This window comes from Castanea sativa, chromosome 1 (assembly GCF_040712315.1).
Source record: "Castanea sativa cultivar Marrone di Chiusa Pesio chromosome 1, ASM4071231v1".
Lineage (NCBI taxonomy): Eukaryota > Viridiplantae > Streptophyta > Magnoliopsida > Fagales > Fagaceae > Castanea > Castanea sativa.
In genome coordinates, this window is record NC_134013.1 from 39280710 (window position 1) to 39304011 (window position 23302).

A 23302-nucleotide genomic window follows, 5' to 3' on the forward strand; every position below is an offset into this window, starting at 1 on the left:
TCTTTCCCAGTTGTCTCTAAGAAATTGTTCTCTCATAGCAACCCTCTTAGCTTCCTTGTCAACAATCTTATCTATCAACCAGTTAGAGTATTCTGTAGTCATCCTGTGAAAGTGAACCTTGACAAAAGATTGGTCCACTTAGTCAACCATCTCTAAAACCAATAGCATGTTCTTTAGAAAAGTAGGATTTGTGTCCACAGGAGAAAAATGTCTTCTTCTTTTGCCACCAGGCATTCCTTGCTCATATTTGAACTACCTCAAGAGTCTATCTCCCTTGTAGAAAGTTGCCATTCGCAACCCAACATGGAAGATATGATCTGATCTTGGAGACCGCATTAGAGGGGGTGGGCACTTCCACCAATAATAGTCCCATTGAATTGAGGAATTGGATTTCTTGCCCAAGAACTTCACCCAATCACTCTCAGTGTGGCACTCAGTGTTGATTACAGCTTTGCTAAGAAAACTGCTAGGCCCATAATTACTAGTGGTAGGCTTGGCAATCATATCCAGTCGCTCCATCGGCCATATTTGCAAAGTTAAAGGACTCCATAAGAAGTTTCGAGTTTTCCCACCATGAAATATAGCATCCAGTCCTAGAAAGGTTTCTGCCAAGATCAAAGAAACAGGATTGTCACCATCCTTAATTTGGCTCACAACATTTATGGCTCGAGCATCCATAAAACGGTGTATCCCAAAGCAAAGAAAAAATTATCCCATGAAGCATAAGGCCAAACCGAAGTTTTTCTGCATATTGTCGGTCACTCCATAGGTGCATTTGTCAATCAGCCGAGAGATAATTGCACGAAGATTCACCATATGGCCTTCAATCATACTATCAGTAATGGAAGTAGGAAGACCGAGAGCATTAGACAAAAATTCCTTATGCCTAGGATCACAAGAAATTGCAACAGATTTTCTACTTGGATCATAGCCTAGGATAGCGGAATACTCTTCAATTGTCGGACAGAGTTCAGCCACATTAAACCGAAACGCATGATCTTTCGGATCCCAGAATTTCACAGTAGCATGAAGGAAGTCCCACTTGATCTTGACATTCCTCAAAGCCTTAATTCCCTCTAGTTTAGAGGTTGTTAAATTGGCTTTGGTGCTAAAATCAAAGCTACGAACCCATCTGTTGATATCATGAATTGTTGGATGAGAAAAATTTTGATTGCTAGCCATGGATGACTTTTGCTTGTGATTATTGTGTTTTGCTAACCTTTATACAAAGAATTGTCGCAGGAGGATTCATTAATATGAGCTACATCAATTCCCAATTAGGTTTGAAATAGGTTTCAAAGAGTTTGTAGCTAATAGGAGAGTGTTTCATGATCACAAATGAAGTAAATATTTTTCAATAAAATGCGAAACATACATTGAAAAATCATAAGGGGTCGGCCCACCATGGTGTGAGCATAATGATGTAGCCCAATGCAATTTGGCACTCTAAAAGTGCCGAACGGCACTCCAAAAGTGCCAAATGGCACTCCTCATGTGCCAAGTGGCACGTCGCCTCTCCATCGTATGCCCATGCAATTTCACGTTCTCAGACTTTTTTAGATCATTTGACACTCAAAAGATTTTTTTTTTAAATATAAACTGAGACGCTTTGACATGTTTAACTCACTTGTTTTCAAAAAAGCATCAATTTCATCATTGTTTTCAAAAGATTGATCAAATCAAGTTTTTTTTAAGACTCATGAATTTATGATCCAAACTAGGGGCATTCGCCCATGCCTCATTCCATTTTCAAAAAAAGAAGAAGATCATTATCATCTTTTCAAAAAATTAATCACCAAGATTTCCAAAATTCATGCATTCTTTTCTAAACTAGGGGTATTTACCCATGGCTCATTTATCTTAACAAAAAGGGGGGGGGGCGTCATCATCATTTTTTCTAAATAAAAAATTTCTTTTTCATCACCAAGATTTCCAAAAATCATGCATTCATTTTAAACTAGGGGCATTTGGCTCTGCCTTATGCAAGCAAGTGCAGATTCCAACAGAGCTAATCCAGATAAGTTTAAATTGATACTACAAGACCTCATCAAGTGAATTCTAAACTTATCTTAGTTAAAGTTTCTACATGATCCAAGGTGATGCCAAGGACAAAGCAATAAACATGGAAGTTAATACAAGATTGTCTAAGGAACACTTCTTTTCGTTTTGTAGGAAAAATAAAAATACAAGTTATACATCATTGGGACTCCGAGTTCGCCTGCATGAGGATCTCCTTGATCCATTTCTAGAGGAGCCACCTTCAATATTTCCTTCTTGACTTGAGAAAAAGCGAGGATCGTATTGATGATTTTCAAGTTCAAGGCTCATGATCCCTTCCTCTAAAGTTCTTATGGTAGCATCTGCAGCTTCCATTCTACGTGCCTAAAAAGTCAGCAGAATCAAGTGTTAATTCCACGATCAAGTACAATTCAAGCAAGAGAAACTTGGAGAGTAACAAGGCATACCCAACTTGAATCATTGAGCACATATTGGGAGGATTGAGTACGAGCCAATGACTGCAAGCCTCCTATCATCCACATGTTTTCCTCCACAAGATCCATATCAACTTGAAGCACAAATCTACAAGATCATGAACCATCCAATAAGCCAAGAAGAAATAAGGACAAAGTACTGAAAATTCAAGAACACACTGGATCGTGCCAAGGAACATTCGGCACGTGCTCTGGCCTATTTAAGGGCATGGAACTGTATGTTCAATCAGGATTCATCACATCATACTGCCATGCCGGAAAATGAGGACAAGTCTCCATGAAAGAACTAGAAGAACTACTAATATGATGAGGAGAAGGAATTTCTTCCTCTTCATCTCCCTCTTCCTCTCCTTCAAAAGGTGGAGGCTGAAAATCCAACATGCAAATTTTGTCACCAAGTAGAAATATGGAAAGAATTTGCAAAATGAATATTTGACTTTAGAAAGGAAAAGAAGTACTATTTGGCCAGCCAAGCAACCTTGCAGATGAGTTTCAATAAATTTAGAATAAGATCCTGCTGTTCCTGGAACAACAAAACCCCCACGGGCCTGAGCAATCTCTTCATCAGTTAGAAAGTCAGCTAACCAGATGGAGGCACAAGGAGGAACTGGAATTGTTGTAGGAGGATATACATGATGAACTTGGGGCGACACTTGATCACCAAGATACTAATACCTTCCATGCCCACATTCAAACAATGCCTGACAACTATTAAGCTCCAAAGCATGGTCACACTCTGCATACCCCTCACATCCAGCCCAAGGATCTAAAGACATCTGAAAAACCACAAAGAAACCCAAAATGAGAAATGGTCAAACCATAATCAAGCACCAAAGATCCCGCACAAAAAAAAATGAAGAGGTGAAGAAGAAGAAGGACTCACGTCATTAGCAATCAAATTATCAATCACCAAGCGTCAAATTTCCAAAGAACGACTAGAGGTCATTGACGAACGATACTGGGGAAACCAATAGAGAAATCTAGGAAAAATGCCAACAACTTCCTCCTGGGTTTCATGACTCACTCCAAAATACTTATACATCCAAACCTGAAAATTGACACAACACCATTACCACAAAGCTAAAATAACTTTCCTAAGCTCACATATAGCCAAAAAATTCCAAACCTCACCTGCCATTACAAATGGGGCCCCACCCAAGCTTGAAAGACTCCGCCTAGAAAGTTGGGTCATGAAATGAATCAGAGTAGCATAAGCTATGCCGCCACAGTCATAATTTCGGATTTGTCCAATTTTTCTCAAGCTTTCTAGGTAGCGCAGATTCACAGTACTGCCTAAATTCGGACACAAGAAAGTCCCAACATAAAAGAAGCATGAACATACGAGCACCTTTTGTCGCAATCTCACAATGAGGAATATTTTCACATAGCCAAGACAAAGGGATATTGTTACTCCTCATCCTAGAAGGCACTACACCTAGAAGTTTTGAGTTCAGCTGAAGTAAAGGAATCATTAACAAGAATTCTTTCACCACCCAACCTTAGACTGGTGATAACAGAGAAGTCATAAGGTGTCAACATTACCTCCCCAATACGAGGAAAGTGGAAGGTACATGTAGTGTCCCAGAAGCGTTTGGCCAAGGTGAGAAGTAACTGAAGATCTTTGTATTCATGTGTCTCATGATTTAACAAGGCTTCAAAGAAATTGCCAAAACCTACTTCATTGATAATGTTTTTGATGCTAGGAGACAATGTTGCCCACGCACTTTTTAACATTTGGAGATTGCCTCAACTCTTAAGGCTCTGCAACACACAAGTTCAGCTCATCAATTTCCATGACCAAACTACATGTCCAAAAATTTTCCATGACTAAACCCACTTCACAACAAGAAAAAAAAAAAAAAAAAAAAAAGCCCCACCAAAATTTCACCACAATCAAAATTCTTTACACATCCATACACCACTACCAACTTTTTCCATAGCCATAGAAAAGTTCCGACACTTTCAAAATAGCAAAAAATTCCACAAAATCATGCCCAATGCACAAATAAATTCCCCCATGGCCCAAAATCATAATCACAAAAATTTTCCAAGAACCCACATCACATACCCAACAAAATTTTTCAAAATTTCATGCCTCATAAAATTTTTCCCATGCCCAAAAGTTTTCCATACCCAAAGAATTTACCCACAAAGTTTTGTCATGTCCATAAAACAAAGTTTATACATGCCAATTAACTTTTTCCATATCTATCATAAACATATTCACATAAGCCCACCACAAATTTTTCACAATACTAACACTCCCAAAATTCATCCAACAACATCAATCTTTACCTACATTGTCAAAATTTCATAAGCTACCAACATTGTCTAAATTGCACCATGATCAAAAAATAATACTTCAAGAAAGAATGCTCTAAAGCCAACATTTTCCAACACAACCAGTCACACAATGCCTCAAATTCCAAACAACCAAATGACAATATCTCACCATGAAACTTTCAATGAAACATGCAACAATATTTTTCCAAGTATAGAAACTAAAGAGAAAACTCACCTTGATGTCTACATAAGAATATGGAGCATGGGTCCTAGGGTCTTGAAGAAGTCCATCATCTTCATGCCAATCAAATGTTGGATCATATTTCTTACCATGATAAGTAAGAAAATAAGGTCCCTTGGAACAAGAAGCCATCTTAATGTAAAGAAAAATAGGTTTGAAAAATGGGTTTCACCAAGATGGGTGTGTGGTGAAAATATTCAAAACACAAGGATCTAAAGAAATATTGATAGAAAGGGATGAGGGAAGCTTGAGAAGCTTAGAAAAGTTTTTTTATGAGAAGAAATGGTGAGATGAAGAAGAAAAATCACACTTCAAACTCAGCCCCCACACTTTAAACTCAGCCAAGAGCTAAGTCAACTCAGTCAAACTGAGTTAAGTCAGTAAACCAAAAAAATAAAATAAAAAATTCACATTTTTCAATACCAAATTTTTTTCTAAATCCAAACCTTCAGTTTTCAAAGGAAAAATATTCAAACCCTAGATTTCATGATGAAAATTTCAAGTCTTAATTTTCAAAATTCTAAATCTCAAAATTTTAGATTTCAAATTCCAAATTTCAAATCAAAATCTTAAAGTTTCAAAGTCTCAAAATTTGGAATATTAATTTCAAAACTGTCAAGTTTCAAAGATCAAATCTTTCTCAAAAATTGAATCTTTTGTCAATTAAACTTTTCTTGATAAAGTTCAAATCAAGGAGTAAATGAAAATCACACATCTTAGAAACACTGGGACCATAAACCTCTCATCAATTAGAGATTGATTCCAAATTTTGATTTTTGCAGGCAACAACTTGGTTTCAAGGACGAGAAGCCCTTGATTATCTCAATCAAGATCAGATTCATTGGTCGCAGGAACCTACGTATCCAAGATCAATATCATGGTCACAGACATTACCTTAGTCAAGATCAGATTCATTGGTCGCAAGAACCTACATATCCAAGATCAATGTCATGGTCATAGACATTACCTTAGTCAAGATTAGATTCATTGGTCACAGGAACCTAAGTATCCGAGATCAATGTCATGGTCGCAAACATTATCTCAGTCAAGATTAGATTCATTGGTCGCAGGAACCTACATATCCGAGATCAATATCATGGTCGCAGACATTACCTTAGTCAATATCAGATTCATTGGTCGCAGGAACCTATGTATCCAAGATCAATATCATGGTCACAGACGTTACCTCAATCAAGATCAAATTCATTGATCGCGGGAACCTATGTATCCAAGATCAATATCATGGCCGCAGACACCCCTTTTGTCAAGATCAAACCTGTTGGTCGCAGACACTCCTTTCGTCAAGATCAAGCCTGTTGGTCGTACAAACCCCTTTCGTCAAGATCAAGCTTGTTGGTCGCAAACACTCCTTTCGTCAAATCAAGCCTGTTGGTCACAGACACTACCTTCATCAAGATCAAGCTCTCTTGGTTGCAGACAACTCCATTATCTAGATCAGAATAAAAAAAGTCTCTCAGTCATATCAATTGTCAATAATCATTTTAAAGTTCAGCAACTACCAGCTAAGTCATGTATTTTCATTGTTTTGTCAAAAAGATAAGGCACTAGTTCTATGTTCCGAAGTTTTAGGTTCGAGGGCTAGGCAATCTTTGAAAATTCAACCTCAATTAAATCATGGTCGCTAAAATCTGTGTCTTTGTTTTACATTGACATTCGCTTTCCAAGCTCTGTCAATTAGGGGCATTCTGTAGACACTCGATTTTGCACCTATGATTTAGGATATGTTTGGTACACTGAATGGAGATTACGACAGGAATTGTAATCTTTATTACAAGGAATAAAATGTGTTGAAATGTAATAACTAAACCTATTCATTAGTTTGGTTGTGAGTTATAACATTAGAATGCTACTTAATATTTATTTTAGGAAATATTTTACATATACAATTATATCTCCTTAAAAATTGTTATTTTTAAATTTAAGAGAGATATGTGTTATTTTTTATAATTTTTTATTTTTATAATTGTTAGATGTATACGGAAAGTTTTTTTATTTGGAAATATATTAAGTTTTGAAATTATTGCACTTACTATGGAATAGTTAATACAACCTTTAAAAGAGGAATAGTTATTCCTCATTTTGAAGAATAGTTATTCATAAGGAATAACTATTTCTTGTAATAAAAATATAATCAAACTAAAGAATAACTAAACCATAGGAATAACTATTACATTACAGCGCTTATTACAATCTGCCAAACATGCCCTTAATCAAGGAAGATGGCTAGAGTGACCATCCATGTACCCAAAAAAATCATTCTTGCATTACATGCATCAATTTATTCTTGCATTGCATGCATCAATTTATTCATTGCATACCACAACAACAATCTTGAGATTCTAACGGTCGCAATGGTGTGTCCAGTTTCTAAATCGAACAATCGGATCAAAAGATATTGCATGATCGAGTTTGCACGGTCCATATGCATTGTTTTTAGGTAGAGTCTAAAAGTTCAAATAGCGTATAAAACACCAATGAACATTTAGACCCCCAATTTCAAATTAACCAATACAAGCTTATACTCAAACAATAGATGTGCGGAATGATAAGTACAAGCAATACCCAAATAAATAATCAACTCTAAACTGTAATTAATCACAACACAGCAGCAATTAAATGGTAAGAGTAAGGGTTAGAGAGATGCAAACACAAAGATAACACTAGCACGTGTTATCGAAGAGGCAATCGAAGAACTGGACAAAAAACCTCTCCACCGCTCTCCCAGCGGTCAAATGATCCACTAAAGAATAAAATTGGGATATATGAATACCAATAGACCCTCTAAGCCTAATCTACCTAATGCACCTAAGCCCTTATAGCTTTTTGCTCCAACAAGGTTACGCCGAACCTTGTCTTCTTTAGCGTTTCAGATCCCGCAATAAGCCCATTGCATCAACCAAACAAGTTGGTCCTCTCTGAACTATTTCCCAAGCACCAAAATACCTCCTCACTGATATGAGTATGGTGAGATAAGGATTTGGTTAATGTACCTCTTAAGGATATGTCAATGGAAAGGGTGAGAGTAGAGGAATTTGGAGAATAGAAAGGCAAAGATTGTGGATGAGTCAATCTTGGTTTTCTCTAGGGTTTCTCTCTCAAATTTCTCTCTGGAAGCTCTCTACATTTCGTGGGTATAAGGGTATTTATTGTAGGGTACATGAGGAATGTAAAAAGTCAGTTTTCATCTAAACAAGGTATTCTAGCGACTTGGCCTCGTGACTGGAACGAGTCACGAGTTTGAGGCGCGAGATAACTTCCAAGCCAGACTGTACTTTTTGTTCTGTAGTGCTCCAGCTGTCGTAACCCTTCAGCTTCTTGCATGCTTCACACGTGTGCCACTTTGGCGACTTGCCAATCGTGAGCCAGTCGTGAGATCCAGTCGCGAGACTCCTTTAAGTGCACGCATCTTGAGTTTTCTTCACATTCTCTCACACACAGCCCTTACATAATTTCCACCTAAATATAGGGTATCTAATTGCTAAATTACAAGCAAATTTGACACGGAATAAAGCCAACACATGATTGAATAAATTCAACCTTACTGAGTTAACCACACACGATTAATTTAAGTTAATTCTAATTGGTCAAAAAATTAAAATTAATTAAATAATTTTGTGATTGGTTGATAATTAGTGTTTAAAGTAGGGTTGCATGCATAGGAGTAAAAAGGATGATTGGATAACAATAAAATTGTGGATAATTTGAACTTTATCAAGATTTATTTTAAGGGATTTATCCACAAGATAATTGTTCTTAAAAATCCTGAATTATCTAGAAAAGAGATTAAAAAAATCATGGATGAGGATAAAAACACGTCTAGATACAAGTACCGGTCAAAAAACCCTAAAAGTAGAGTCCAAATGGCACCCAAACATGAAAGTGCATTCGGCATCTAAGAGCCAATTCAGCACTTTTGGAGTGCCGAACGGCACTTTAAAAGTGCCGAATTGCCCCTTTTTGTGCTTTGGCCCAATGGCCTTCGAGTGATGATAAGGCACACCCCTTTCGACCTTTTTGCAAAAGGATGAGTCCGGATTTACAACCTAATCGTCTGTGCCTATTTTTTAGAGATTTTTGGCCTCTATAAATAGAGTCTAGGTCTCATAATTCAGCACCTTTTCTTTGACACTCTAAGAGGCATACATTTTGAAACTCTCGAATTACTTATCCTTGCTGATCCTCTCTGAGATTTGTTGCATAAATTAGGGTTTTTAGGTTTCAAAGATAATTGAATAAGTTTCTTTGAACCCTAAAACATCCTCTCAAGCACAAAGAGTGCTCATGCAAGAGGTTGTTTGTAACACCCTATCCTTTTTATGCTTCTCTTATTGAGGAATGTTTGATTCACCATTGTTTTGTTTAAAGCATGATTAGTTTTCTATTTGATTGTTGTAATCTCTTTCTTGAATGTCAATAATCTGCATGTGAATAACTCTTTTTCTTAAAATAAAATGGATCTACATCTTCATTAGATGTAGATCTGACTTTTTCTTTAAATTAAAACGGATCTACATCTTCATTAGATGTAGATCTGACTTTTTTTTCAAAATAAAATGGATCTACATCTTCCTTAGATGTAGATCTGAATTTTTCTTCAAAATAAAACGGATCTACATCTTCATTAGATGTAGATCTGAATTTTTCTTTAAAATAAAACGGATCTACATCTTCATTAGATGTAGATCTGAATTTTTCTTTAATAAAAAAACTGATTTACATCTTCATTAGATGTAGATCTAATTTTTTCTTAAAACAATAACTTATTTGTATCTTCCTTAGATATAGATATGATTTTTTTGTTAATACATGCAGATTTTTAAAATAAAGAGAAAGATTCAACATGATTGTGTTTGTGTTTGTTTTATTTGTTTCATGTTGCATAAATTTAAATTATAAGTGAAACTTTCTTTTCAAAAATTCTTTTTCATTCTTATACAACATAAAAACAGATCTGATTTTTTTTGTTATAAAAAAATATCATTTTTTTTTCATCATCACAAAACATATTTGAATTTTCATCTTCAAAAAACCACTTTTTTTTCTACATACTACAAAACAGATCTGATATTTTTCAAGTCAAAATCTTTTTTTTTTTTACCAACTAAAACAGATCTGATTCTTTTCTAATAGGCCAAGAATGTATTGACTCCTTGTGATGAATTAACCAATTAATTAGCCAAGTTGATTAATTAATCAGATTAACATACAATATGCGTGGCAGCACAAACAAATCACCAACTAAATAAATATGTAGCGAAAATTATAGTTGACATGGTGATTTCTTTACGAATGGGGAAAACCTCCAAAGCAAAGACCCCACTAGGTGATTTTAAGGTCACCACTCTCAAGAATTCACTATATCACAACAAGCGGTTACAAGTAAAAGAATCTCAGTACCTTATACCAACCTACAGTTGAACCCTTACCCCAATACCCTATTGGATTTGTTCTGTAGTGACAATCTCTCCTTTTAATTCACAGCTCCCAGTACCTGACTAACCAATAAATGCGCGGATCCCAGTATGCAACTTAATCATGAACTTGAGAAAGATGTTGGCTGCAAAGTTCTTCAAATCATCAACACGATGAAGATCACGAAGCTCCTTGATCATAAAATCCAATAGCGTACAAACGCAGTAGCTTCTTCAAGAGAAAGATGGACTAGGACAACTTTGCTTCACACTTCTGCAACTGTGCAACCTTTTACGGCCCTTAAAATAATCCTTATATATGTTTAGGATTGTGAGAAAAGAAAACCTAAACATGTACTCCCGGATTGGATGAAAATTAGAACAAAAATCTGTTTTCCATAAATCTCGATAGATAGCTTATCTATCGAGCAATTATCGAGTTTCAGACTGAAACAACTTTTTAAACCTCGATAGATACTAGTTGTCGAGTTTTAAAATCCAGCACTTCATCACTTGATTCTTAGACAAACTTGCATGGCTTTAACACTTGAACTAGAAACCTTGTTCCTTGAAGTATTAAACACATCCTAAATCTATCCAATTACAAGTAAAGTGTGTTTTGTCAAAAGATTAGCCAATTCTAAATTGACATATATTTCTAACATGAATCACATATGTCCTAACATTTTCAAAAGAAGAGATTTCATTCATAAAATAGACTTATGTAATTATGTTTTTCACATGTTCAACATATCATTCATGACATGCATAAAAATGGTACATTAGTCACAAGAATCTAGAAGACCAGACTTTGTCCGAGCAAAATGGGTGCCTAACACCTTCTCATTCCGTAACCTAGCCTCTGAATTTAGTGTCTTTGGATAGGTAGATCTAGGTCTTTTCTTTGCCTTTTATTTTGCGTAGAATGTAACTAGGACAAAAAGCCATGTATCTTTGGTAGATTGTAACTAGAACCCAAAGCCATGTAATGTTCAAATTTTCAAATTTGCATATTTTTTTTATTCAATCAATGAAACGAAGCAATTCAGTTATGTATTTATTATTTAGTTTTTCTTATTTTTTGTACATAAAAAATAATTGGCTACTCCACACCACTTTCCCAAAAGGAGAGGTGTTCTAAAAAGAACACTACAAAAATCTCTCTCATTTTTAAGGGGTACTTTTTGAGGTTTCTCACAATGTGTATGGATGAATAAGGGACATTGATCACAATAGTGGGCATATGGGGGTGCTAACAAGAGGGCTTGGGAGGAAGCAAAATGCACCGCTATGGTATGCCACTTCAGCTTCAGCACCAGGTCGCTGTCTCGGCAGTCGGAGTAATCCTCCATGTCGACGGGAAGCAACAAGACCAGCCCAAGGCTATCCGATATCTGGCCCCCCTCGCCGCTCCTCTAGGTTCAGAGAAATGAGTTGGAGGGCAGGGCTTTATCCCCTAGTTGGAAAGAACACTCCCATGGAGCAGTCGAGCCCGAGAAGGATGCTGTAACCTATAAGCCAATTATAATAAGCTGGCTCAGGGGCCATGACTCCTGAGCAGTCTTGTTGGTCGGTGGAACAGCCGACCGACCCGATGCTTGATGAAAATATGCATGTACGCAGCGGAAAATAAACGGATCTACTTCATTTGTAATTGATAATATGCACTATGTAAATTTCAGAATATAGAATCAAGAGAGTGTACCTTGGTGCAGTGAATTTCAAAACCAAAGATCATAAGTTCTTGAGAACACTTTTAATCTTCACTCCAATTCCACTAACGCCCAAGATGTGTGGTCTCTCAATCAGTTTTTGTTCAAGGGAGAATAAGAGAGCGTCCAACACTCACATACACACCATTTCACAATGATGTCTCTCTTGTTCACACATTAAAATTCTGTATGTTTCTCTCCTTATAACTGATTATCTAATTGGGCTAGCCTTTTGGGCCTTTCCAATTGGGTTTTAGTATGTGGCTTGGAGTGGGACCAAAATGGACCAATAAGACACTAGCTCCAATAGGCCTTGAGCTTTTCTATCAACTCTTGACAAGTCCAAAGTTACCATTAACTATATTTAATACCACTATATAAATATAGTTGCACTCTAGGCCTTATTTATAAATTATATCCCAAAACTTTATTATACATGCAACCCCTTCATAAAATATTCGTAGTAATACAAAGTCATAAATGTAGACTGCCACTTTGTAAATTACTACATCTTATCCTTGAGTACCTGGTTTAATCCTTTAAAATTATTCAACATATATTTATGAAATTCAATTTCATAAATATATATATATATATATATATATATATATATATATATATATATATATATATATATATACACTTTAGTAACTTCTTACCAAAATGGTTAGGCCTAACTCTCTGAATAACTGATCCATTAAACTTATCTCAGGAGAATATTTTATATCTCCATTAAGAGATTATGAATTTCATCTTGAGAATATATGTTCTATCAACACTAAATGTGGCTGCCCAACATACTGAGATTTTGACCGTTACTTTAGATCTCACTCTTGATATATCAAAGCAACTTACACTTCATGATCAGGTCCATTATCCTATCAGGATTAAGAGTTCATGTAAATAGAAGTCGTGAGATTTATTATTCAATTGATAGTTGTTAGGAGAATAATAAATCTCACAGCGGTATAGTTCAATATGTCTTAACTCTTAAAATATATCAACTAGAAATCTCCATTTCCATGATCAAGACAAATCATCTTAGGTGATACGTTATAGTCTTCGTAGATCAAATGCCCAATTTCATCACTGACTACGAACTTTAAATTCTGAGTTTATAAAGACCTTGTGACTTATATCTTTTGTGACTAAATCGCATAAATCACATACTATGCATCTCATGGACTATATGATAATGTTTGAATATTCATATTACCATTATTTTAGATAATAATAAAACAACTTTATCAATAACAATATTAAGTCATACATCATGTCATACATAATGTTATACATAATATTATACATAGCATTATACAATAGGATTTAAGGGCACTAATCCTAACCATGCTTCGATAGGCAATCAGGTAACAGGAGGGGTGTTTTCCTCGGTCACAGCACCACTGCTACCCTTGTGGCATTTCCTTTGTTGTTGAGACACAGGAGTAGTTTGCTGGGGGGTGGGCTGAGCCGAAGCTTGGACCCCCAAGGCCTGTGCGGCTAGAAACCATCGATCAAGGGCCATTGACCGCTTCTTCACCATCTCTTCTGTCGGGTTAGGGAGCACGGGATCTGTCTCTTCAGTCGACAAACCCTCTTCGTTAAGATTTCCTAAAGGTGGGGCATCCACAAGAATATGCTCTACACAGCCTTGAAAAATGGTATCCCCCAAACCGTCTTGAATGGGTTTTAGGGAGTCGTGTTTGACCAATCGGGGACCTAAATCTCTGGCTTCCTAGGATGTGAGCCCTTTAGGCAAAAAACCTAGCAGTTGAACGTCTAGATATGATAGCAACGGGCTACCGATTGTCAGAGCACTTGACAAATTTTGGTAGCTTGTATAGGAGGGCACACAGCCCAAGATCAAATGGGAGGCCCTTAGCTTAAGGGTGTCAATTCGAGTTAGCGTATCGGGTTCGTGTCGTGTTGCGGTAGGGGTATTCGACTAAATGACTCAACCCTAAATTGACCCATTTAATAATTGTGTCATGATCCTTCAACCCTAACTCGACCTGTTAATAAGGCAGGTTGACCTGACCTAACCCATTTGACACGCTTAATAAACGAGTTGTGTTGGGTTGACACGAATGTAACACAACCCATTTCAACCTGCATAATATTAAATATAACATCCATCTAGAAATAATTTTTTTTACATCCTAAAAGTAATACATACACTTCAAGTCTTCAACCCACATTCAAAATAAAATAGTTCAACAAAAATATAACATTCATCTAGAAATAAGTTCTTTACACTCCAAAAGACGTACATACACTTTAGACTGAGAGAGAGAGCAATAACAGGTTTGGGAGTTGACACTTTGAGTTTGAGAATTAGACTTCAGAAGAGTAGTACAGCTGGAAAAAAGAAGAAGATATTTTTAAGAAGGTTTAGAAATCTAGAGTTTGTAAAGTTTCAATTTCCAATTATATCCCTTGTAAATTTTTGTAATTAATTACTTTTCTTTTTAAATTTAAAATATATGTTGAATATAAAAAGTATTTGACAAATCTAAAATAAAATGAATATTTATTTGTTATATGAGTTAAATGGGTTGTGTTAAGTGGGTCATTTTGGGTTGACACAAATAAATTAGCGTGTCAAACGTGTCTATTGTGGGTTACATGGGTTAACCCGCTTATGACACGTTTCTTATGGTGTTACTTTCGGGTCAACCCGTTTATGACCCAAACCTATTAAGGCTCAACCCTAACTCGAAAAAACCCATGTCGGGTTCGTGCCGTGTTCGTGGGTTGGGTCAAACATTGACACCTCTACCTTAGCTGACCGTCGTAGTGCACGAAGATCTCCGAACGAAGAATGAAGTTAAGTTCCTTCACGCACACCACTTTGATGTCCAGCTGGAACTTCTTAGAAACTACAATCGGGAAAAGGGAAACTGTAAGTGAAAGATAACAAAAGGTAATGAAATGAAATAAAAAGCAAAGAAGGGGAGGGGGAAAGGGAGACTAGATCGATGAATGAAAGAGATCGGTAAAAGAGGCACTGGCCTATCTGAAGGGGAGAGGTTGGGCAGGTCATCTCTCCATTCAGCCAATTCCCGCTCACTCTCACGTATTCCCTTGCCGAATTCCTATTGGAATGGGGGAGGTAGGATATTAACCTGACCATGGTATTCCGAGTTTAAAGGTAGTACCCGTGCTTAAGAATTCCTCGAATGGCATATAGGAAGTTGATGTCGTGATAGGTCAGACTTGAGCCATACAAGTGGTTAAGACGCCCCACACAGTTAACTACCCTATAAAAATTAGGTAGGCATTGATTGGGGCAAAGGCCATAAAAAATGAGGGTTCTAAGCAATAAGGGGTCTACGGGAAACCTAACCCCACCCTCAAGGATGGACATCAAGGGAAAAAATACAACATGGGGAAGCCTTTGTTCTGCTATCTCTCCCTTGTGACAATATGAAATCTCAACATCACAAGGGATATTGTACTTGTCTCTAAAGGATTCTATATCTTCCCTAGTTTTGTAGAGGAGAGTGATCTTGTAGGGAAGTTAAGGGCTCGAGAACAGAAGAAGACAATGTTTGGAACTTGACACAAACTAAAAAGAATGCAATGTTGATTAAGGATAGTATTTATAGGAACGAGGGTCATTAAATCATAACTGCCCAACTGCAATAAATGCACACCATCATTTCCCTTCACAAGCACCTTGGTAAACGAAGCATCAAGCCATCTGAGCTGTCCGATATTTTGAATACTGCCACGTGCTCAAAAAGGGTGTGCTGTCTTGTCCGCTGCAGTAATTGATTAACTGTTGGCCTTCCCGAGGCGCAATTGCCAATTTTATCTTGAGGAGGTGACAAAGTGCCCCCGAGCTCCGAGTGGAGAAACCCCGATCCCATTTCCACTTACGGAAATAGGATTAGCCACCTGTTTCAAGGCTATTGTGGGGGTATGGGCCTGAAGAGATCTAGGCGGCCTATCTGCGAGGGTTTAGGCTTGGATGACCCAAAATGTCTCACACGACCAAAGCCCAGGATCGTTGGGCTAGAACCATCCCATTGAGAGGCCCGTAAGGATCAGGGAACAATGATTGGTAGCGCCACTTCAACTGATATCGTGTTTGGCCCGGCGTAGGAACTGACTGCTGGGACCGCTAAGAAAATAAAGGTGGTTCACGTCGACAACCAAACGCTAAGTAAAGCCTTTGGGGAATTTGCCGCCAAGCACCAAGTGGCATATGGAACATGTTACAAGGGAATCTTCTAAAGTTGTGAGGATCCCTGGGAATTTACACGGATGTGGGAGGATGTGTGCAGCAGGAAAATAATGATGACCAACCCACTAACCAAGTACTATAAAAGGGGGAAGAGGTAGAGAGTTAAGGGTTGGTTGAAAGAGGGGAGGAAGAAACAAAAGGAAGGGGAGAGAGAAAGAGCAAAGCGAGAGGGAAACACTTGGGAACTGAGGGGAGAAGGGGAGGGTCCAGATTAGGGCTTAAAGAAGACAAACCAAACTAAGTTAAGAACCACATCAGTAGGATCAAAGTATAGCCCATGTACAAATTAACTGGGGGCCCAATTACCAACTTACGAAGAGGTATATGGTGCCCACACTGGGGATAGAGGAATCATGAGAAATGATCTAGGCCAAGGTAGATGCGAGAAATATGGTTTTTTTTTTTTTTGTATATTTCCTTTTATCCTTTCTTTTCACAATTCCGTCTCATTTAGAGCTTGTCTTATCTCCTGGTTTGAGTGACATACCAGCGAAACCTTAATATATGGTTTTGCAGAGCATATAATTGAACAGCAAGTCAAGTTTGGAGAGTCCACTCATGTAGGGCTCAAGCTTTTTTGCTGCAGCACTCTCATTCTGCTCTCATCTTAAGGTTGGCACCGCTGCATCTTTTTTAAGTCCATTTGTCCTATTTTGGAAATAAAATTAGGAATGTAAAACTGTTCTCTAGGGATTTACTCTGGCGAGCATTCTCTCTTGTTTCTGTTGCAAATAAAACATGATTTTATATGTTTCACTAATGTGGAATATTTCAATTTTGGAAATCCATGGAAAACCAAGCATGCTATTACTTGTAGATAAAAATGTACCTTAGGTTCTATACTTCTATTTAACGGCCCCGCAATGATTTGTTAAAATTTTTTTCTCAAAAGTTATCCTTCGTCACATACATCACCACAGTTTTCACTGGAGGTATTAGTTACACCTGCATCCTCCCTTATAGGTATATATCATTCAAAGTTACAAACAATAGTAATTAGCATCTCCAGCACCAGTAGCCTCTCTAAAATTTTGTTTTGTTTAGAGACTATTACTTTTAACGTTTATCTATTTATTTTTTTTCAAATATATTTTTTCAATATACTCTCTATTATTTCTCTATCTCATTCAAATATATTTATCTTTTGATAGATGATTCAAATATTATTTCTTCATTCTTTCTTTAATACTTTTTAATTTTTATTTGTTCATTTCTAAGTATATTTTTTAAAATCTCCCAATGGTAATATTTTCAAATTTTCCAATCATCTCTTTTGTTAAATGTCTAATTTTAATTTTCACGCTTGCATAATTTATTTGTCCACCTTTACCAAATTTATGTTAGTCTTGTGCAAATATTTTAAAAATTCTATGTAGTCTAAAATTTATCTTTTAATTTGGAATTAATCTATTATTCTTATTCATTAACCTTATAATTAATTTTTCTTAAAAATGCTTATCATTAATGAGAGAGAGAGAGAGAGAGAGAGAGAGAGAGAGATCCTACCCTTTCTTCTTTGATGGGTTCTTCCTCTTCAGGGTTCAGGCAAGGCTTTATGCTCTTATATTGATTGTGAAAAATTGCCATACTAACTAAATCATTTAAGAGCATTGACATGATGAGATTCTGTGCATGCAGCCTAGATTGGCTAGATCAACTTCTTTGTCTCTCTTTTTTTGGGTTATATATAATTTTTTATTTTTAGCTTTTGTTGTTTTAATTTGAGTAGTTTGAAGATTGTGTTATTGAGTTTGTATTTTGATTGTGCTTAAGTTTAGAGATGTTTGAGAGAGAAAGGATCTAGATTTGGTTGTGTTTGAAGCCATTGTGAAGGTTGAGTAAAAGTTGAATATTTTAATTAATTGGGTTTAATTTTTTTTATTCTGGTTAATTCTTCTGCTAATGAAGAGTAGGTCTTCAAACCAAGAGAGTTACTGTTCATTAGCAAAAAAAAATCCGTTTAGATAGTCTGTTGGTGCAACATTTCTTGAGTTTATTCTCCAAATCAAAGAGAATTTTGGGTTTAGAAAGTTTGATGGAGATACTAGGCGGAATACTTTGTTTGTGTTAAATTATCAATTATTACAAAAGTTTAAACTATTGAGATATGATAAATTTAATTATTTAACAACATACTTCTAATAGTTTGCATTCACTATTCTTTATTTTTGTTTTCATAAGACTATTCTTTCGTATTTAGTTCAAGATCCAAGTAATTAGTTTAATGTATTCATAAAAAAATATATATTAATAAAATCTTCATAAACAGAATCATTTTTGTTTTCTTTTAATCTATTATTTTATTTATTAAAGACTCCTCAAATATCTTCGATTAATACAATACAAAGTTACAAACTATAGTGTTATAAACCCAATTGAGTTTGTTGGTTACTTTGAAGGAACCAAGACCACCTAATTGTTAAATAAACTACTTTGAGGGAGTACTCACTCAATAATAATATTTTTCAGCTTCCTTTATTAATCAACATCAAACCATATCAAGCCATATAAATAAATGGGTAAAAGCTAACATTCAAATTCAAAAAAAAAATCTTTATCTACTACAAGTAAATAAGATTTATTCAAATACTAAGCTATTAATCTATCCTATCATTATTTAATTACCCAACTCCTAATAAAATATTAAATAATAAAATTAAATAAAAACTAGGCACGTAACATTCCTCCTCCCTTGAAATCAGCCTTGTCCTCAAGAGTTTAATCTAGAAATTATTGTTGCACATGAGCTCGATCTTCCCAAGTTGCTTCTCACATATTGCATCACTTCTTGGGCTTAAAAGGATCTCCTGACTGAGCATCCACAGAGGTGGTAAACTTTTTGGTGCTACAAAACTATCTTTAACCTGATTTAAAAGTTGTTGCATGCTTGAATTGTGTGAAGGCGGAATAATTTGATTTTGTGGAGGCTTTCATATCTTCAAGTTTGCATTGCCCATTACTTTACTTAATTAGCTTCTCTTCTTCATAGAGAGCCAAATTCCTCTATTTGGTTGCGTATTGCCCACCACCTTCTTTTGTTGCTATCTCTTGTTCATATCTAGCCAAACGCAAGGATTTGCACATCACTTGCATTTTCTTGATACTTTAAACTGCTAGAGATTGTATCTCTTTCATTTTCTCCATGCATTCCAACAATTGTTCCTTCATACCTGGCTCTAATTCCAATTGTTACAAACCCAATTGAGTTTGTTGGTTATTTCGAGGGAATCAAGACCTCCAAATTGATAGATAGACTAAAGAGTCCAGACCTCCAAAGTGAATACTCACTCAATAATAATATTTTTCAGCTTCCTTTATTAACCAACACTAGTGGCTAACCCGTGCAATGCACGGGATAGTTAACAAATGTTAAATAATTTTAGGCATTTATTACCTCTAGCTTATTTTTAGTATTAACTCCATCTATAGTGATAGGCCAAAAACGTATTGACCCCTTGTAATGGATTAATTAATTAATTAGCCAAGTTCAATTAATTAACCAATTTAACATGCAAAGCGTAGTAGCACAAACAAATCACCAATAAACTAAAGTATGTAGCGAAAAGTAAATAACACGGTGATTTGTTTACGAATGGGGAAAACCTACACGGCAAAAATCTCACCGGGTGATTTTAAGGTCACCACTCCCGAAACTCCACTATTATCACAACAAGCGGTTACAAGTAAAGGAATCCCAAGTACCTTACCAACCTACAATTGAACCCTTACCCCAATACCCAATTGGACTTATTCTGTAGTGACAGTTTCTCCTTTTAATGCACGGCTCCCAAGTACGTGACTAACCAATTGCGCGGATCCCAGTACGCAACTTCAATCGCCAACTAGAGAAGATTTGTTGGCTGCAAAGTTCTTCAATTCATCCACACGATGAAGATCAAGAAGATGCTTGGATACAAAACCCTACGATGCAAAGACACAACAACTTCTTCACAAGAGAGATGAACTAGGGCAAGAACTTCGTCTCAAGTTACAATTTGCATGAACAAGGAATTCTCAATGCTTGTGCAACTTGCCACACCTTGACGGCCCTTAAAATAATCATTTTATATGTCTTGGGTTAGGAGAAAAGAAGGCCCAAAGACACATCCACGGATTAGAGTTAAAACAGAACTAGGAATCTGTTTTTCTTAAATCTTGACGGCTACAAGTGTCGAGGTGCTATCGAGTAGCTGTCGAGCCTCGGGGCTAGAACAGTTTCTTAAAGCTCGATAGATGCAACTGTCGAGCCAGCTATCGAGCTTTAATGAAGAGCACTTCTCAACTTGTTTCTTGGACAAACTTGCATGGCTTTAACACTTGATCTTGAAACCTTGTTTCTTGAAGCATTAACCTCATCCTAAATCTACCCAATTACAAGTAAAGTGCGTTTTGACAAAGGATTAGCCAATTACATAAATAATGAATGACATATGTTCTAAACAAGTGAAACACATATGTCCTAACAATCTCTCCCTTTGGCAATTCGTGACAAAACCACAACCAACAAATAAACATATGAGAGAAGTCATAAATTACTCAACTCATATACACTTGTTGAAGACAATAAAATCTATCCTAACACAAACTCTGGAAAAACTTTGCAAGAAGAGAGTTTATGACAAGTAGACTTTGACAACCTGTATTTCTGAAACACTTTAAACAAAACTCATCAAGGCATCTTAGTGTGAAACAGAAATAATAGATTGCATAAAAATAAAGAAACATGTGTATAAAGAAAGAAAAGAAACAACACATGTAGATATAGGTGAAAGAAACATACAGCATCATATATATATATATAACAAAAATGAGCACAATGTATGTAATAATGGTCACAAGACCTAAGGTACAAGAAGAAAAAAATGTATCTAAAGTAGAGAAAAGAAAAAGATACAAGTAATTCTCACTACATCCCTCAGCACTCAACACTCCCCCTAACAAAAATGTCCCTATACAAACTCTCCCTAAGAATGACTACTCTCATAACCCAAAACTACTCCCCCTTTTTGTCACGAGTGACAAAGGGTAGAGTGTCAAGTAGACATCTCATCGATAGAGCTAGCATCTCCATCATCATCATCATCTGAAGCATCATCGTCATCACCATTATCATCCCCAAACGTGGAAGCCATAGAAGGTGGTGGAGGAGAAGCCTCAGGAGCAAAACCACCCATGGTCGCCTGTCGCCTAGCAATGCGACCAACACGAACATTCACCTGATACAACTCTGTAAAGAGTGCATCGAGGCGATCATCCATGTGCTGAAGCTGTGCCATGATATCTCCTAGTGACACATCGCTCGAAGAGGAGGAGGGAGCGGATGAAGCACGAGCAGATCTGGATGGAGTGGAACGGGAGGAGGGAGCGGCTGAACCTGTCTGACGCGACCGAAACTGTGCCTCACTACGTTTTATGGTAGCGGCATCTATGGCAACCATAACAGAAAAAGGGTCGGAGACAGAAAAAGGGATAGAAAAATGGCGTAAAATCCTCGTGATAGCGGAAGGAAAGATGAGTTTATCACGGGTAGTCGTATCCTTATACACATCTAAGATAGAAAAGATGAAATGTGAAGGAAATTCAATGGTAAGATCCTCAATAAGAGACAATAGAAAACGAGCACGAGGCTCTGTAATAGAGTTGTAGTGAGAAAGAGGATGCAAAACAAATGTCATTACCATGTTCAAGAACCGAGGACCTTTAGCAAAAGGTTGACATGACGTATACTGGCGCTCACCCCAAACAGAAGGGCACTCACAGAAAGCAAAAATTATCTCGTCTTTGGACATAGTCCTTAGACGCTCACAACTAGGGTAGTCAGGATGCCAACCCTCGGAACATGGAGCACATCGAATATCAACTCCGGTGTGACGACAATGCGCGTACCTCGAACGCAAGTGGTAAAGAGAGGTAATGAGTAATCGAATCCATGCATGTTGGAGTAAAACTCCTGAATCGGCACGGAAGGACAAGTGACCGGGACATTACACAGTGACTCTCATTCCCGTTTGTGAAAGACATCGGGAAGGTCAGTGTCGGCAAAGTCTGCCAGAACAACATGGCGTTCCGAATGAACACCTCATTTAGAGAAGTTCTCCAAGAAATCCTCCAAGAAATCCTGATGGGATTTCTTATCATGGAACCGAACAGAGATAGGAGTGGAATCAGAAGATGAAGAGACCCTAGAACGAAGAGGGTTCTGGGTCGGAATAGACTTACGTTTAGGTGCCATAGACACTACTAACGTAAACAGAAAGAGAAAAGGGGGGAGACAGAAACAATCAGAAAAGTCCCAAAATAGTTCAAATATAACAAGTATATTGAAAAGAAAGGACGTATGCATGGGGAATGCATGAATATGTGACATGCACTATGAAAAATATCATGGGCTCAGCCCAATCCAATCCTACCAGCACACAAACATATTTCATACATCTAAATGCATGAGAATACTGTTATAATGCGAATGTGATGCAATGCATGGAGTTTTTAAGATAAAAACTACAAAACCCATCCCAAAAATTTCAACACAAACTCATCAAATTTGAAAAACCCCAAAATTTTCAAAAACCCCAAAATCTAGGTTTCAAAAACATGAAATGCATGTAGAACGATGAAAAAGAAGCTTACCAAGTGAAGAAAAACTTGAAAAAGCTTTGAGAAACCTTGAGAAAAAGATTTGGAGTGAGAGAGAGAGTTTGAGAAGTTGAAACTACACAACTGTCGAGAGAGAGATCGAGAGAAATGAGAACCGGATCGCACAGAACCTTTATATAGAACCTTAGTAAATCCCAACAGATGCAGGTATCGAGTGGTGTCGAGACATCTGTTGAGGTAGGTGTCGAGAAATACTCGTCGATAGATCTAGCTATCGAGAAGGTGTCGAGAACCAA